The sequence below is a fragment of the Lepidochelys kempii genome, chromosome 9 (assembly GCF_965140265.1).
Source record: "Lepidochelys kempii isolate rLepKem1 chromosome 9, rLepKem1.hap2, whole genome shotgun sequence".
In the NCBI taxonomy this organism is placed as follows: domain Eukaryota; kingdom Metazoa; phylum Chordata; order Testudines; family Cheloniidae; genus Lepidochelys; species Lepidochelys kempii.
The window spans coordinates 11,538,401-11,557,567 of record NC_133264.1 but is presented as its reverse complement, the minus strand read 5'-3'; positions in this window follow the sequence as shown (position 1 = coordinate 11,557,567).

Here is a 19,167-nt window from a genome sequence, read left to right as displayed (position 1 = left end):
CCTGGGGGACCCAGTCTATGCCTTGCTCCCATGGCTCATGAAGCCATACATCGGCGCTCTGGACAGCAGTAAGGAACGGTTCAACTATAGGCTCAGCAAGTGCACAATGGTGGGTGAATGTGCCTTTGATCATTTGAAAGGGCGCTGGAGAAGTTTACTAACAAGGTTGGACCTTAGTGAAGAGAACATCCCCATGGTTATAGCTGCCTGCTGTGTGCTCCATAATATCTTTGAAAAAGAGGGGGGAAAATTTTCCCCAGGGGTGAGCAGTTGAGGCAGATTGCATGGCAGCCATTTTTGAGCAGCCACACATCAGGGCAATAAGAACAGCACAGCAAGGGGTGCTGCGTATCTGCGAGGCTTTGAAAAGCCATTTCAGTAATGAGTCACAGTAATATGAGATGCTTCTCTGCACTGTGCTTTCCCAAACCTTCACCTGTCTTTTATCACTGTCCCTGTAAAGACAACCCTCCACCCAAGCCCACTGCTTCTACTCAATAAAGAACATTTATTTCTCAAATCCATTTACTTTGTTTAACAAACATAAGTAAAGAGGGAAAACAGAATAAAAAAAAAAGGTAACCTTGGGGAAAAGGGGTTGTAAAGTTGGAACGGAAGAAACATTTTCAGTTGTGTAACATAATACTGCATTCCAGACCATCAAAGGTATGTGAATGGGCACCTTCTGTTCCTTGTACCCTCCCTCTGAGTTAAGTGAAAGGGATAATGGACTTTTCACCCATGCCTCAGGGAACGCTTGGGGGAGGGGGATTCTGCACCAGGCAATGGTGGCTGGCTGTCCACCACGGTCTGCAGAGGGACTCTACCCTCCTGCTTCTGTTCCTACAGTTCAACCAGATGCCTCAATATGTCTGTTTGGTCTCTGATAATCCGAAGCATCTCATCCTGTGCCACATACTCTGCTTATTGGAAGCTTTCCTGCTCTCCATGTCCACATCTAACTTCTCAGACAATGAAATCCACCATGCTCTCAGCTGTCCCGGAGGTGTTCATTATCTCAGTGAACATGTCTTCCTGCATTCTGTTTCTCCTCCTTCTAATTGGTGAAAGTCTGCTTTCAGGTGTTGATGACACACCGAAGGACACATTTCCACCTGTCAGTCATGGGAAAAAATAAAGGAGCCATTGTACATGAATAAAATATTTCCATACCAAGGCCATTTTCATTTAAAAAAAAAAACACACACTCTTTATTACACTAGGTGCAAGCCATAACAATCAGAATCCATAACTGTTCACTGTGCTGATTTGCTGCTCCAGTGATGGTGAGTAGGCCCCCTGGGTCATGGGTGACTGCACTTTTAATGAAGTTCATGGCAGGCTCATGTCAGGAGCAAAGGTAGCTAGTTGAACAATGGCCCTTCCCCATAGCACCACAGGAAGTTGTTTACGAACGGGGCGGGGAAGAACGTTTTCACTCCCAAATTGCAGAATCTTTCATGTGGGGCCCTGTCCCCTATCAGCCACTCAAAACTACTTGCCAACCCACACAGTAAAGGCACATTAGCAGCTGCTTGGTTTGGCAATCCAGAATGTGTGGCGGTGGGGTGGGTTTACATGCCCCCCCCCCTTTTTTTTTTCTTGTAAGAGCACTTTTAATAAGAACTTCCTCTGTTTCCCCTAAGCGAACCTATGTGATATCAGTCTCCTGAGGGTAACAGAGACTTAATGTAAGGAGATGCTGTAAGTATCTGGGTATAGACCCAGTCCTTATGCTGCTATGCTATGTACCACAATGATGCCAGCAGAATTAATTCAGAAGCTGCGTGTGAAAGCGTCCTACTATGGTGGAAGAAATAAGACTGCCCTGCTCAGAAACCTTCTGCAAAGTATTGCAGAGTACCTCTATGGGAGTTTCCTAGAGATATCCATGGAGGATTCCCGGGCTATCCCAGTCTACATAAACAGTCTATTCCGGAGGCCATCCTCTGCATAGCTGGAGCGGCCTCTTGTAAGCAGAGAACCACAGCACCTCACTTTTTCTTCACAGTAAACATGCAATACCACCAAATGTGTATGCCCACTAAAGTTTAACTGAACTTTGATTGTAACTCTATACTCACCAGAGGTGCCTTCCCCGGCACCACAGTCAACTACTGTTATGTTCTGCAACCCACAGGGCTCCAGGGTTAAAAAATTTTCCTGGTTCTTGGGGAGAATGGGAGACAGGCAAGCGGTGGATCCGTTCTCCTCCTCCTCCACCATATCGTCCTCCTTGTTGTCCCTAGAATCACACACCTGTGAGGTGTTCACATTGCTTGTGGGGGTGGTGTAAGGGTCACCCCTGAGAATTGCTCGCAGCTTGTTGTAGCACCAGAATGACTGTTCGCCTCCCTTGCCTTCTGGTACGCTTGGCGAAGTTCTTTGATTTTCACATGGCACTGCTGTGTTTCCCTCATGTAGCCCTTCTCCCCCATTCTAAAAGCAATCTTTGCATAGATGTCAGCATTTCTTCTGCTGGATCGGAGCTCTGCCTGCACAGACTTTTCTCCCCATACAGCGATAAGATCCACCACCACCTCCTGTGCAGACCAGGCTGGAACGCGTTTGGGGCATGTAGTCTCCATGATCAGCTGTGCTCAAGCTGGCATGTTCCCAATGCTGATCAAACAGGAAATGGGAAATCAAAAATTCCTGGGGCTTTAGCAGGGGAGGGACTGTTTCCTGTGTACCTGGCTGCAGTGCAGCGGAGTTGAGAATGATCTCCAGAGCAGTCACAGATGAGCACTGTAGGACATCACCTGGAGGCCAATTAAGTCAAATTACAACGCTGTGTGTGCACTACCTTGCAGTTGACCTATGAAAATCGAATGAAGCGCTAACCCTCTCGCAGAGGTGGATCAGAGAAGTCGACATTAGAGGTGACTTAGGTTGGCGTAAAGGACCTGGTAGTGTGGACACATACATTAACAGGTCGACTTAAGGCGGCTTCCTTCGACCTAACTTTTTAGTGTAGACCAGACCTTAGAGATTTTGGGTAGTATTTTCCAAAGTGCCTATCTCCTGACTCCAAGTCATGCGTTTTAAACCACAGGACCATCTTCTTTCTAAATTATCCCCTCAGAACATACATTAGAACATAGGAGCTGCCATACTGGGTCAGAATATGGTCCATCTTACCCAGTATCTTGTGTATGACAGTGCCTTGTACCAGAACTTCAGGGAATCTATAGAAGAGGAAAATTATGGAGTGATCAATTCTTTCTTCCACTCCCACCACCTGGTCTGAGGTTTAGGGTCACCCAAGCATTGGGTTGCATCCCTGACCATCATGGCTAATAGCTATTGATGAACCTCTCCAGTTCTTTCTTAAAACCAGTCATACTTTTGGCCATCACAACATCCCATGGCAGTGAGTTCCACAGGTTAATTGTCCATTATGTGAAAAGGTATTTACTCTTCTTTATATTAAACCTGCTGCCTATTAATTTTATTAGGTGACCTCTGATTTTTTGTATTGTGTGAAAGTGTAAATAGCACTTCTCCATTCACTTTTTCTGCACCATTCATGATTTTATAGACCTCTATCATATCATATTGTAGTCCCTTTTCTAAGATGAACAAACCTAATCTTTTTTTGTCTCTTCTCATATGGAAACCATTCCATACCTCTTCATCATCTTCGCAGCCCTTTTCTGAACTTTTTTCAGTTCCACTATATCCTTCAAGGTCTGGACATACCATGGATTTATATTGTGGCATTATGACATTTTCTCTTATTTTTATCCATTTACTAATAGTTCCTAGCATACTGTTAGCCTTTTCGACTGCTGCTGTGATTTGAGTAGAAGTTTTCAGTAGCCTCAAATGAGATACAGCCTGTAACCAAACTACTACATTATGCAGTTTCATGAAAGTATATGCACAAAATATCAAAGATGGATTGTTCAGAAAGATTCACCATCCATTTCCAAGGATAATTTTTCATACCTAAATTGATATACAAAATGCATGAAACTCTTGCTCACTAACCCATCATAAGCAAAATAGAATACTTAAATTATATGTATACAAAAGATTATCTGAGGAGGTAGTATTCTAATCAGAATTCATTTAGGCTGGTAAATCAGGACTAGAATTGAGGTTTGCAGATTTCAGAAATTTTTTTACCAACTTCAGTAATAAATAAATGTATAAACCTTAGCATGTATACAACACACATGATCAAAGGATTTCAAAGCACGTTACAAACAGTCATGAATGTAGCCTCACAACATTTTAGTAAGTTTCTGTTATTCCCATTTTGTAGACAAGGAAACTGCAGCACAGACAGGTGAAGTGACTTGCTTAAATTCATAAAGCAAGCCAGTGGCAGAGTTGGGAACAGAATCCAGATCTCTTAGCTTCCAATCCTGTGCCTTAACAAAAAAAACTGTCCTTTTTTGTGATCATGAATGATGGAATTATATCATATAATCTGTTCCTCTCATGAGATCTCCTGTAATCAAACCTGCAATAAAAAGTAGGTCCCTTCTAGGCTGGGTTCTGATATAGAACCAAAAACATAGGAGGCTTGAATTTGGGAATTCAAATCTGGTCCCACCATTTCCTTGCCAATTTGGATGGGTTTTAAGATGTGGTTCTAGTTTTGGACTATTTCAAAATTATATTTGCTCAGGAGAGTGCATTTTTTGTAGCAGGCATCTTAGATTCATAGCTATTAAGGCCAGATCATCTAATATGGCCTCCAATATATCACAGACCACTAAATTTCACAGTTACCTCTGTACTGAGCTTAATAACTTGTGTTTGACTAAAGCATGCCTTGTAGAAAGCCATCCAAGTCTTAGTTTGGAAACATCAAGAGATAGAAATCTACCACTTTCCTTGGCAGTTTGTTCCAGTAGTTAATCATCCTCACTGTTAAAAATGTATGCCTTACTTCTAATTTGAATTTGTCTGGCTTCAGATTCCAGCCATTTTTGGTTCTTGTTCTGCCTTTCCTCACTACATTAAAGAGCCCTTTAGTGCCTGGCATTTCCTCCTTGTGAATATACATTGTAATTAAGTCACCTCTAATTCTTCTGTTTGATAATCTAAATAGTCAGAGTTCTTTAAGACTCTTACTGTAAGGCATTTTCTACAACCTTTGAATCACTTTTGTGGCTCTTTTGGGCACCCTCCTCAAATTTTCAACATCCTTTTTTAAAAATGTTGACACCAGAACTGGATGCAGTATTCTAATACTAGGGCTTGGCTACACTTGCAAGTTAGAGCACATTAAAGCAACCCCAGGTGCCCTAACTCACGACCCGTCCACACTGGCAAGGCACTTAGAGCACCTGGACTCTGCAGCCGGAGCGCTCCTGGTAATCCACCTCCACGAGAAGCATAACGCTTGCTGTGCCTCGGCTGAAAAGCCCCAGCATCAGCGTGAATGAGGTGTTGCATTACTGCGCTCTGTTCGGCCTCCGGAAACGTCCCATAATCCCCTTAAGTCAAGTGGCCACTCTTGTCATTGTTTTTGAATTGGCTGTAGGAATGCGGATATGCCCTTTCAAAGCTCCGTTTCTGACAACGGACATGCTTATCTGCTCCAGGACAAAGCAAGCCATTACTGTGGAATGTTGCTTGCTGTGAGTGTGTGTGTGTGAGAGAGAGAGGCGCCGTGGGGAGAGGGGTCTGCTGCTGTCTGAACTTACAAGAAAGCATGCTGACATGCTCTCAGCCCCCCAAAAACCCACTCTCTCTCCGCCCACATACACACAACACACTCCCTGTCACACTCCACCCCACCCCCCACATTTGAAAAGCATTTTGCAGCCACTTGCATGCTGGGATAGCTACCACAATGCACGGCTCTCTGTGGTGTTGCAGGAGCTGCTAATATGGCTACACCAGTGCACTTGAATCTGACAGTGTGGACACACTGCAGTGCTTTCCCTACTGCGCTGTCAGAGGGCTGGTTTAACTCACAGCGCTCTACATCTGCAAGTGTAGCCATGCCCTTAGTCTCACTAATACCCTACAAAGGTAAAATCACCTCCCAACTGCTCATTACTTACTAAAAGTACTTACTTTGTACACCCCCCTCTCTCACTAGAGTGTGACCCAATGCTCAAAAAAAAAACCAAAAAAAAAAAAACCACAGAGCCTTCTGCTTCACACCAGTCATGTAGTCCAGGCTCACCTCCAGTATTTTCTGCTGCCTTCTCTCACTTGAGGGACTGGAATAATCCAAGGTTATTTGGACTTTTGGATGTTTTCAAGTGTCCCTGTTCTAGCTGACATACCTTATCAAGTTATCACCAGATTATTTTTTTTCTGTCTTAAGGATCCCACCTAAAGTAATACAAAATGACCCACTCTCTGTTTCCTGAAGCACCAAGAAAAGGGTAAATCAAAGACTATAAAGAAACTGAGCACAGCCTAACTGTTATTTGTAATCACTGCTTTTCTTTCCCAAATGCAAAGACTGAGCCATTAAGCATACACTAAACCATTCATGTGACATCAAGAAAAGAGAAGTAAAATGGCACTATCAACTGTTAAAAGCAGAGAAATGCATCTGCTTATTATAAAACTCATTTTCCTTGAAGCATGATAAAAAGAGCAAAACCTCAGACTAAAGTGGTGATTCATTCTCTCACACTACACACACAGTCCAGACTCGCCAGTGTGCTCCAATTGCTTTGTATGACTCTGGTAATGCAAAGCAACAATAAACATACCTTAATATACAGAAGCATCCAAAAGTTGTGTGAAGTGAAACCTGTTATGCTAAATAAAATGTCCTGACTGCAGACACCTGTTTGGGAAGAAAGTGAATAAAACCCATTTATATTTCTGACTTGTTCTCGGTATATTTATGATCAGCTGAAACTAGAAGTGCAACAGATCTCTTTATGTGCTTGAAAACCTTTACCATGGAAGCCTGTATGTTGTGCAAGGTGGTTGTGATCCAATGCACTTGAAAGCTCTGTGTGGGCTTAAAAACATTAAGCAATAAATAACCAAACATTGATGAGTCAGTTACTAATTTGACTATGAAACCGTAGTAATTTTACTGAGCAACTGCACTATATCAGCCTTCCATTCTGTATATAGGTACGAGTCCATATACCCCTTCCCACTAAACACACACAAATCTTTCTATCAACATACACACACTCATCCCAAAAACATTTTCAAAGGAGTTAATTAAAAAAACCCAATTAAATGTGTCATAATGCTGCTTATGCAGAGACAACTTGATGGCTGCCTCTGAGATAACTGGGAACTTCTGAATAGTCTTCATTATATTTTTGTATACATTGGCCAGATAATGCCTTCCCATGTGAAAAGCCATTGGAGGTCTAAAGCTAGGTCCCATCCTCTGAGGCTCTGAGTACCCGCAACTTCCATTGACTTTCAAGAGAGCTGAGGGCCCTCAGTACCTCACAGGATACAGCACAGAAAACTCCAATGTCCTTGGAGCCATGGGTTTCCATCCTGCAAAAGTCTATCGTACAGGCCAAATTCTGCCCTGGTGAAGTGGAGTTGAGTGTGCTCAACGTCTCACAGAATAGGGCTCAACTTTGGATATCCTATGGTTTTCCACCTGATGTGGCCCATTGTGTACTTATAGTACAGTACAGTGAAGACTATTCAAAAATTCCCAGTTACCTCAGAGGCAACCACAATGCAGTGCTGCATAATCTGCATTTCAATACATGGGGGGTTTTTGTTTTTAATCTATTGCTCTGAAAATATGTTTGGGATGAGTGGCCATACTTGGTGCATGTGTGTTGGTGGGAAAGGTTCATACCTATAAACAGAATAGCATCCTGACATGTTGATGTTTATACAGAATTACTAGTATTTCTTTGTTCAGGGTAGTTTCAACCTCCTTACTGTTGGTTATTTAGTTCATGATCAGTTATGCATGTATGATAAAAAGTAAATATCAAGTTGTAAATATCAAAGAAAGGGGAAGCTCACTGGGATTGGATCCACTTACTGCAGGGATGAATTTGGCCCCATGTGTTTGAATAAAACAAACAAATACAGACTTACCCTCAGTGCTTGTAAGCTGCTATTTCATACTCTGTAAACTTTCACCCTCTGCTAACTAAACAGAAATCTACAATCCTGATCCTATAATGACTCTTAAATATGTACTGCAGAATACCGAAAAGAAGAAAGCCTACATTGTCCTCACTAGCAGGCACTTCTCCCAAGATGATTGGTCATTACCCTGGCAACCTTCACAAATGGCAAGTGACGTAAAGAAAGTCGGAAAAATGCCATTGAATGCAGAAAGCGCCATGCATTATAGATAATTCTCAGAATCCACACTCCTATATGCACTAACTGGTTTCAAAAAACCACAAGGGAGCTTCCATTTTACGAACATACCTGCAGAGGTGAATAAAACTTTTTTTTTAAATGGATGGTGGGGAGGATCCTTGAGGGTTTAATTGCAGCAATTTGGGCTCTCTGGATTTCAATTAATAATGCAGGCAACTATGTCTTTTGTGCTCTCTTCTCTCAGTTCTGTCAAAGAATCCCAATATAATAGTTCAAACTGGAATTTTTTCCCCACAGTTTCTTGTTATTTAATATAATTTATTGTTATATGCCTATTCATATCAACTCTCACTCCAAATTCTTTTTTCATTACTAATACATCTGGGGTAAGGTGGACAAAGGATGGTGTATTTATGTCCTTGCAAACAAAAACACCAGCAGTCATATGTGGTGTGAATGATATTATCTGCCTAGAAAAGGTCCAGTTCTGACCCAGCCAAGAGAACTGTGCAAACAAAAGACAAAAGGAAGCTCTACTAACTTAGGGGTTTTATTTATTTACACACAGGGAGACACAGAGAGAATAATCACAGTAAGCTTACTTCTGACTACATTTCACATCATTCCAAGTTAGTGAAATTCAGGCACAAATAGCTCACATAGGACTAGGTGGAGGGTAAATAAATAGGGGAAACAAACTGGAACAGAATAATTGTTTCTGATATTTTTGAGCACCAGTACCAGTGTTTCTCTGAAACATCCTTTCTTTGTGTTAGTCCAGACCTATAAAGCAGAAAGTATCTCAATTTGCTAGTTCATTACCTTATTCATTGTTTTTAAAAAATCTAACTTGAAAGTGTTGCATTTCTTCATAAGGTCAGATAACTTGGCCCACCAGATTTAATATGCCAAGTCCTCAAGATCCATAGCTCCACTGGACACACAATACTTTGAACAGTGTGCAATCCTGTGCAAAGCAAGTGCAACGTGAGCATTAAATATTACCCCTGGTGTACAGAGCAAAGAATCCCAATTTTATACCCACTTTGTAAAGGAGAAAATAATTACGCAAGGTAGAAGGCAGAAGAGTGTCATGCCCTGTGTGTCCAGCTTTGGTTCATAAGGAATCAGCAAGTTAAACCTATTGAGCTAAGTCCCGCCCTCATGTTCACCTGTCCAATTCCATTATTAAATCATTATCAAATGAGGTATCTGAAGGCTGAATTTGACCTGCTACCTTTACCTAGATCATCACACATTACTTCTCCAAATTGTGAAGCAGATATCAAGAAAGTGGCAAGCCTGCTTAACCAGCCAATAGAGAATGACTGCCCCGAACACAGGGGCTTCCCTGGGTGACACAGAACCCTTCTTGTAGGCACCACTGTCAGGATGTGGCAGGGGCATGGCAGGAGCACTGCTGCACCTTTAACTATTCTTGGTAGCCAAAACAGTCCATTGCTGCTGAACATAAATTAGGGCAACCGTTTGGCTGCTCCACGTTAAGCTGCAGACTAGATGGTCTCTGGCCAGCTCCATAACTGCGGGGGACATGGACGCATAGATGGAATACAAACACCTTTACTCCTCCTCTATTCAATCATTCTCATCCAAAACCAGTGTTAGCAGCATACAAAGCCTATAGCGTGCATCCTAAAGACAGACAGTATGACTAAAGCAGAGGTAATGAAGCAGTGTGGCCTCGTGGGTAGGGCACGGGGCTTCTATTCAGGAGACTTCATTCAACTCCTAGTTCTGCCACTAGTTTCCTGGGTGACCTTGAGAAAGTCACTTCTCCTCTCAATGCCTCCATTTCCCAATCTGTAAAATGGATATAATGATACTTATCTCCTTTGGAAAGTGCTTGAGATCTATCGATGAAAAGGGCTACATGTTATTATAACTATATCCATTGCCTTTAGGATCTACTATTAACCCCCAGTCAACAACACAATAAAATAATACACTTGAATGAGGCTAGTTTTCACATAAGTCTTGCTGAGTCTTTTCAAATAACTGAATTTTGCAATTTAGGAAGTAATGAACAAACATAATATACACGAAAGCATAATGCACCATTAGATTTACTTTGTTTATTGGCAACATAGCTCACTTTTAATTATTTATAACACTATACTCTGACAACACCATACTAGCAAATGTCCTGGTGTAATGTATTTTGTAGCAGTAATTTGGTCTTAGCAAAATGAAGCATTCTTACAGCATTATATTTGCTACTAAATCTTTTTTTTACAAGTAGGAGGAGATTATTATTTTGCATGTGTAAATCCTAGAGGACAAAATTCACTCCCATTCAGGCAGCCAGCACAAGGCTTATGCACTCCTTAGGTCCTATTTTGAGGTCCCAAACCAAGCCTCCAGAATCAAACACCACTCCACTTTACAGAAGTCTAGATCTACACGCAAACTTTGGTGCTGACCTCCATTCGTGATTACAGGCCAAACATAAAACCTGGCTCTAAACTTCCCTAAATTCTGAATCAGTCTTTGCTGCAGAAGATGTGAGGGAGATTCCCACACCTGAGTCATTCCTTTTAGGAGACAACCCAGATTGAGGTGTCAATAGAAGAGGTTTGGGAACAAAATGATAAATTAAACAGTAGTAAGTCACCAGGACCAGATTGTATTCACCCAAGAGTTCTGAAATAACTCAAATATGAAATTGCAGAACTACTAACTGCGGTATGTAACCTATCACTTAAACCAGCTTCTGTACCAGATGACTGTTGGATAGCTAACATGACACTGATTTTTTAAAAAGCTCCAGAGGCAATCCTGGCAATTACAGGCCGGTAAGCCTAACTGCCTAACAGGCAAATTGGTTGAAAGTATAGAATCACAAGACTCGAGAGGGTCACCTAGTCCAGTCCCCTGCACTCAAGGCAAGTCTAAGTATTATTTAGATCATGGGTCGGCAACCTTTCAGAAGTGGTGTGCCGAGTCTTCATTTATTCACTTTAATTTAAGGTTTCGCGTGCCAATAATACTTTTTAACGTTTTTTAGAAGGTCTCTTTCTATAAGTCTATACATTATATAACTAAACTATTGTCGAATGTAAACAAGGTTTTCAAAATGTTTAAGAAGCTTCATTTAAAATTAAATTAAAATGCTGATCTTATGCCACCGGCCCGCTCAGCCCGTTGCCGGCCTGGGGTTCCGTTCACCTAGGCCGGCAGCGGGCTGAGCGGGGCCTGCGGCTGGGACTCCGGCTGGCAAGGGGCAGGCAGCCAGAACCCCAGACTGGCAGTGGGGTGAGTGGGGCCAGCAGCCGGGACCCCAGACTGGCAGTGGGGTGAGTGGCTCAGCCCGCTGCCGCTCAGCCTGCTGTCGGTCTGGGGTTCCATCCGCCGGCTCCTGCCAGCCAGGGTCCTGGCTGCCGGCCCCGCTAAGCCCGCTGCCAGTATGGAGTCCCAGCCCTGTCCACAAAGAGTAGGTACCTACCTTCTCCCTGGTTCTAGACATTTTCTTCCTCTCTCTGCACTGAGAGGAGGGTGGGAGTGTGCTGAGAACAGGGCTGGGGGTGAAGGAGCAGGCTGGGGGTTGGGGTGCAGGGTCTGGCCAGGAGCTAGAATGAGGGAGGGGGCTCAAGGTTGGGGCAGGAGGTTTGGGTGTGGAGCGCTTACCTGGGCAGCTCCCATTTGGTGCAAGGGGTGCAGGTGGGAATGGGGTGTGTGCAGGAGCTCCCATTTGGTGCTCAGGGTGGGGGTAGGGAGTGCAAGAGTCAGGGCATGAGGTGTGGGGGGGTTGGGTATGTTTGGGGGGTACAGGAGTCAGGGCAGGGAGTATGTGAGGAGGATGCAGGAGTCAGGGCAGGGAGCTGCTGGGGCTGGGTATGTGTGGGGGGTGCCAGAATCAGGACTGGGGTTGTTGGGGGGGTGCAGGGGTCAGGGCACAGGGCTGGGGTGTGTGAGGAGGGTTCAGGGGTCAGGTCAGAGGGCTGGGAGTGTGGGCTGGGGTTGTGGGGGTGCTCCCAGTCCTGAGCGGCTCACAGCAGGGGGCTGGAGGGGATTTGCCCTGATTCCACCCCCTTCCCCAAGGTTCCCAGAGCAGAGAGCACGCTGCGGCTCCGCTTTTACCTCTTCCCCCGCTTTTACCTCTCCCCCTCTGTAGTAAGGGCCATCAGCTGGTCGGCCCCAGGGAGGGAGAGAAGGAGGGGCAGGAACCCAGCATGCTGGGGGAAGAGGCCGGGGGAGGGGGAAGCTTGTCTGCCCTGCAAGGAGAGAGCAGTGGGGGGAGGGGGGGGGCGGAAAAGAGCGGGCCGGGCAGGGCAGGATTTTTAGTGGCATGCTGCTGTCTTGCCCAGGTCCGGCAGACAGCAGCGTGCCATTAAAAATTGGCACACGTGCCATAGGTTGCCGACCCCTGATTTAGACCATCCCTTCCAGGTGTCTAACCTGCTCTTAAAAACCTCCAATGATGGAGATTCAACAACCTCCCTAGGCAATATAGGGAGGGTGCCCTTAGTATAGAACAGAATTATCAGATACATAGATGAACATGATGTGTTGGGAAAGAGTCAACACAGCTTTTGTAAAGTGAAATCATGCCTCTCCAATCTATCAGAATTCTTTAATGGTGTCAGCAAACATGGACAAAGGTGGATATAGTATACTTGGTCTTTCAGAAAGCTTTTGACAAGGTCCCTCACCAAAGGCTCTTAAGCAGAGTAAGCAATCATGAGATAAGAGGATAACTGGCTAAAAGATCGGGAAAAACGATAGGAATAAACAGTCAGTTTTCAGTGGAGAGAGGTAAATTGCACGGTCCCCCAAGGATCTGTACTAGGACCACTGATGTTCAACATATTCATAAATGATCTGGAAAAAAGTGCAAACAGTGAAGTGGCAAAGTTTGCAGAGGATACTAAAGTACTCAAAATAGTTAAGTCCAAAGCTGACTGCAAAGAGTTACAAAGGGATCTCACAAAACTGGGTGACTGGGCAACAAAATGGCAGATGAAATTCAATGTTGACAAATGCAAAATAGTGCACACTGGAAAACAAAATTCCAACTACACATACAAAATGATGGGGTCTAAATCAGCTGTTACCACTCAAGAAAGAGATCTTGGAGTCATCACGGATAGTTCTCTGAAAACATCTGCTCAGTGCGCAGCTGCAATCAACAAAGTTAACAATGCTAGGAACCATTAGGAAAGGGCTGTATAATAAAACAGAAAATATCATAATGCCATTAAATGAGTCCATGGTATGTCCACACCTTGAATACTGCATGCAGTTCTGGTCATCCCATCTCAAAAAAGATATATTAGAATTGGAAACAGTATAGAGAAGGGCAACAAAATGATGGAACAGCTTCCATATAAGGAGAGGTTAAAAAGACTGGGACTGTTCAGCTTGTGAAAGAGACAATTAAGGGGGGGATAAGACAGAGATCTATAAAATCATGAATGGTGTGGAGAAAGTGAATAAGGAAGTCTTATTTCTCTTCACATAACACACAAACCAATGTCATTCAATGAAATTAATAGGAAGTAGGTCTAAAACAAACAAAACGAAGTACTTCTTCACACAACACACGGTAAACCTCTGGAACTCATTGTCAGGGATGTCGTAAAGGCCAAAAGTATAACCAGGTTCAAAAAAGAATTAGGTAAGTTCCTGGAGGATAGGTCCACGAATGGCTATTTGCCAAGATAGTAAGGGACACAACCCCATGCTCTAGACGTCCCTAAACCTCTGAGCACTAGAAGTTGGGACTGGATGACAGGGGATGAAGTACCTGATAAATTGCCCTGTTCTGTTCACTATCTCTGAAGCATGTGGCTTTGGCCACCAACAGAAGACGGGATACTGGGCTAGATGGACCATTGGTCAGACTTAGTATGGCCATCCTTATGTTCTTATTCACCTGTCCTTTTAAGAATAAACGTGTATATGTAAAATGAAAGTATTATTCAATATACAGAAAGTCTCCTGTTTGGAATGGCATCATTCTGCAAAGGCTGATCTCTGTTATATTAACTGCATCTTCATGGATGACTCATCATTTCTTCTGTATGCCAGTGATTCTCAACTTTTCCAGACTACTGCACCCCTGTACTGTACTGACAAGGACTGATTTGTCTTGCATATCCCAAGTTTCACCTCAATTAAAAATTATTTGCTTACAAAATCAGACAGAAAAATACAAAAGTGTCACAGCCCACTATTACTGAAAAATTGCTTACTTTCTCATCTTGTCTGTATGAAACTTTAGTTTGTACTGACTTCACTTGTGCTTTTTATGTAGCTTGTAAAACTAGGCAAATATCTAGATAAGTTGATGTATCCTCTTGAAGACCTCTGCATACCCGTCGTTGAGAATCACTGCTCTATGCCACTTCATTGTCATTTTCGAAGAATACCCTTCATGTAGGTAGACCTGACAACTTAGACAACTCCAGCTGAAAAGGAATATGTTTTTTCCTGCAGGTGAGTGATGTTTCATGGGTCATTGGGGATGAAAAACAAATTCAAAATTAGCCACTCTGGAGAAATGAACCAAGGGCCTAATACCAAGAGATGATGAGCTTGATCAGTTCCCATTGAAGTCACTGGCAGTTAAAGGTATTCAGCATCTTCCAGGATCAGGCTCTTAAAAATCTGAAAAGTATTACATGTTGCAAAATCCAAACAGGCTTAATGTCTTTCTGGTGCTGACTGGTGTAAAGGACAGTCATGTAGGGTTGCCATGCTTTTGAAGTTCAGTCTTTCATCTTCTGCCTTTCTATCCTGACCTGATTTCTAGTTGGAGAAGACAGTGCTAGTATCAAGGGGCTTCACAGCCCTGGTGCACTTTGTGCCAGAGGGTGGCAGGAAGTAAACTTCAGAAACCTATCAGAACATATTACTCTTTCTATATAGCTTGTTAGACTGTCGACTCATTTAAACACAGAAAGGGGCAAATACCAATTTTCCTTTCATCAGCTATAAACATGATTCGGGGCGATATGTTGTTGACTAAGTGAAAAAAACCCTCTTTCTCCTTCTCTGTCCTTCTAGGGGACAGATATTCAGCTGGTCAAATGAATCCAAACCCATCATTAGTGTCCTTTCACTTCTCCATTAGCAATATTACAGCTGGACTGGCTGATGCCAAGGACACTGGTGATGAGGAACAATAACATTCCTCAGTATCAGAAACTATTGGCTTTTTAGCATTCTCCTGCTTTCCCATGTTTTAGCTTCCAAGTGGGAAAGATGCTGTAGTGAAAGTCAATGAGACAGATCTAGCAAGGAAAGAACACAGGGTTCTATCATTTGTACAATTCCAGCATTTCTATTCAGTATGTCTTAACTTTTAATTCTTAATTGAATTTTTAGGGGCAGATTCTGCTTTCAGACACATAAGAACCCAAAAAAGACAAAGCTTTTTCTGCACTGGTAATTTTCCCCTCACCTTTGGTCTCACACCAGCACAGCTCCCACTTGTGCTAGCAACTATGGGAACCCCTATGTAACCACGAGCAGATGTTTTTACCACCCTGCCCAAAGCAGATCTAGATGACATGATGGCCCAAAGCCCTGATCCTCTGCCTACACTTGTGCTTCCACCAGTGCTAGACACAGCTGCTAATTCTAATTAGCTTCTTGGCTGTTTGAGGAAAATAAAGATTAGTGGTGGCAATGAACTGTTTCTCTTTGCTTGTTTACAGTAAAAAATAAATAGCTAGTTCCTAAAAATAAACAAACATGAAATAACAGGATTATTGTGGCCTGCTGCCTTTTTTATATATATTTTTATATTCTGATAAAAATAACATCCCACACCACCCTCTTGTTTTTAGCCAGCAGGCCTGTGCCACATAGCTAATTTTCATCGTAACTTATATCTCAGTGCAAGTAGTACATATTGAAGTTTCCCCACAGGCAAAAGTTGACATGTCAATGGCTCAAAAGGAGCTCACCATCTGCCGATCTTGTCAGCTTCTCCATTATATCACATAGTCCCCTGACAGAATTTGGGAGAACCAACTTCTGTCAATTTCACTTTCAGGGGAAATTGTCAGAACTCAGTGGGCCTGATGCTCTTCTCATTTACTCTGGTGAAAATCAGGAATAGCTCTGTTGAAGTCAAAACTGTATAACTGATTTGAGAGAAGAATCAGACCCCCTCTGCACACAACTATGCAATGGAAAAACTAAGAATTTACATAATCAAGATTCTGACCATAGACTCAGACTGACCACCTGACTAAGAATTTACATAATCAAGTACATCAAGATTCTCACCATAGCCACTAAAAAACTATTTGTACCAACTATCTTAATAAGCAGTATCAAATATTGTACAGATCTTATCTAAAACCCCAAAGACTTTTAATATGGTGCATACTGATACAGATCTATGCTGCCACTGTAATTTAGCAGCTGGCACTTCTGAATGCTAGTAGTGGACCTGCTATAGAATATAGATTTTCTGAGTACAAATATTCACAGAGAGAAGCTTGATTCTATTCTTCCCTGTATACATTAATGTCTCCTGCTTTACTTAGTGTGGATAATTTCTATCCAGCAAGAAAAGTTTGTCCTGTTCTTGTTGCAGCCCAATGAGGCTGCATACAGTCATCACAATGGAAAACTGGTACTGTAAAGGGGAGGATATGGTGGCCATTGGAAAGTGCCCTTAAGTGAAACACAGTAAGACCAACTAAGATTTTACAATTTGGCTGACTTTTCTCAACGATGCTGATGCAGAGACACAGGTGGCCAAATTTACTCTTCTTGGTACCTTACTAACCCAGTTTTATTATGAAGTTTGTAACAATTTTTCCATTGTTATGGGATTATAAACACCTTATTTATGTTCAGTGATTTGTATAATGTGCACTACACATCCTCAGATGTGGCTGCAATATGCTTGGTGCAGCTAAGGTGAGGGGGGGAAGATGGCTTTAAGCCACTTCTGTAACTCCCATATCATGGGGTCAACCCATTCTCTGGCATAATTTAAAACAGCCAATAGTATGATGGCTTTTCCAACAATGGGAGATTGCTGGGACACTCCAGCTACACTCCTTCCTCCCCAGAAACATTTTACACTGGGGGCCAGGATGTGGGGTGCAACAGAGAGATAGCTACATCAACTCTTTGCCACCCAAGGATTTCTCCCACACCAGGGGAATTCTCATCTGGGCAGATTTATAGCTACCTTTTTGTCATTATTATTATGGCATAAAACAGGTGGGAATGGAGGTGAAGATCTGGTTCTCTGTTTCTTTTTCTTTTTTAAATAGAGATCATAGAAAAATGATAAGAGGTTTGAACAGGTTCTTTTCGGGTGGAGAGAGGCAGAGCTTTTCCCACATGGACACAAGAAGACTGAGGTTACTGTATACTGAAGCCAATGTTCACGACTTTTTATTTTGAAATATAGTAGAAAAAGTGCTGCTCTAATTTGCATTCCACAGAATTCTTATATTATGTTGATCACCAGAGTGGTCCATTCTTATTCAGTCACCTGATGTCTTTGCCAGGTTAGCGTAGAACAAGCATAGCTGGCTGAAAACGTTAGGAGACCAGTTAAGGTAGCTTTCCACAGTACAAAAAGGGGAGCAAAGATCTGGCCTTAATTGTGTCCACACACACACACAAAAGTGTTGAACTTCTAGATCGGGGTTCCCAAACTTTTTTCCCTGAGGCCCACCTGTGCAACTGCAATAGGAACTGCAGTCCACTATTAACACTTCCTGCTGCTTTCTGGAAGGGGAAGGCACGGGGTGGGGTGGGGGGGAAGAGCAAGGCTGCCCAGGGTGGGCAGTGACTCATGCTGTTTTGGGAGGTGGCTGAACCTTTAAACTGTGACCTGCCCCGCACTATCAATGTATACAGTTTGATAGTACACCCTCCCACCTTGCCCACCCAGCAGGTGAGCCATCATCCCATCAAGCTGATCAAGTGGAAAATCAAGCAAGCGGCTGCTGAGCATGTAGCCTGGCCTTCCCAGGCAGCCACGCATTAGTCAGGGAGGGGACACCGCGGGGCGTGTGCAACCCCTGACCTCAGCAGGGATCAGGACCAGCAAAAGGACAAAGGGGCCAGGCAGGTGCCACAGCCAGTCCCCACTGACACCCTCTGCTTCAGCAGCCTGAGTGCCTTGAGCTTGTCACCTGACAGTCCTACCCCACCTGACAGTCACCCAGTCAACACCTAGCATGCCTCATAGGCAACCCCTGCCCGGGAACGAAGGATGGGCTTGGGGGCTGCCAGTGCCAAGCAGAGGCAGATGCTCAGGCCGGGCCTGGCTGCTACCTTTGACAGTCCTGATCAGGGTATTGTCCAGGTGGAAACAGAGCAGCATCACCAAGCCCCAGTCCATGCAGGTGCTGTGAGGCCGATACTCAAGGGGGCCTGACAGCCACGAATCGCAGCGTGTGGCAGTTTGGAGCAAGAATGGCTGTGAACCCTCCAGCCACTCTGGGATCCACATCCTCTTGGGGCCAGCCCCTTTTCCTTGCCTACTGCCTCCGTTTTGCCCTCTGCCACCGACCACAGGGGTGCTGGGCTCCTCCGGCCCTGGGAGGGAGCCATGGCCAGCTGTCACTCTGTCCCTGTCCACTTCACAATGCTCCCCCCCCATACCCTCCCCAAACTCCACCCATGGCTGCACCAGTGGCCCACAGTTTGGGAACCCCTACTCTAGATGAGGCATAAAGCAGTCTATAGAAGAGAGCACAAAACCAAGAACAAGGAACTCCTGAGCTGTAATCCCTGTTTTGTCAATATCTTGAAGTGATTTACCCAAGGTCACACAGTATTTCAGTATCTGTGTTTCCCACTCTGTAAAATGGGCATAACAAACCTTCCTAGTGCATTTGTGAAGGTTAATGTTTGTATGGTGCAGCGAAGACATACAGCTGAATGGCAGGATGGTCCAGTGGTTGGGGCAATAGC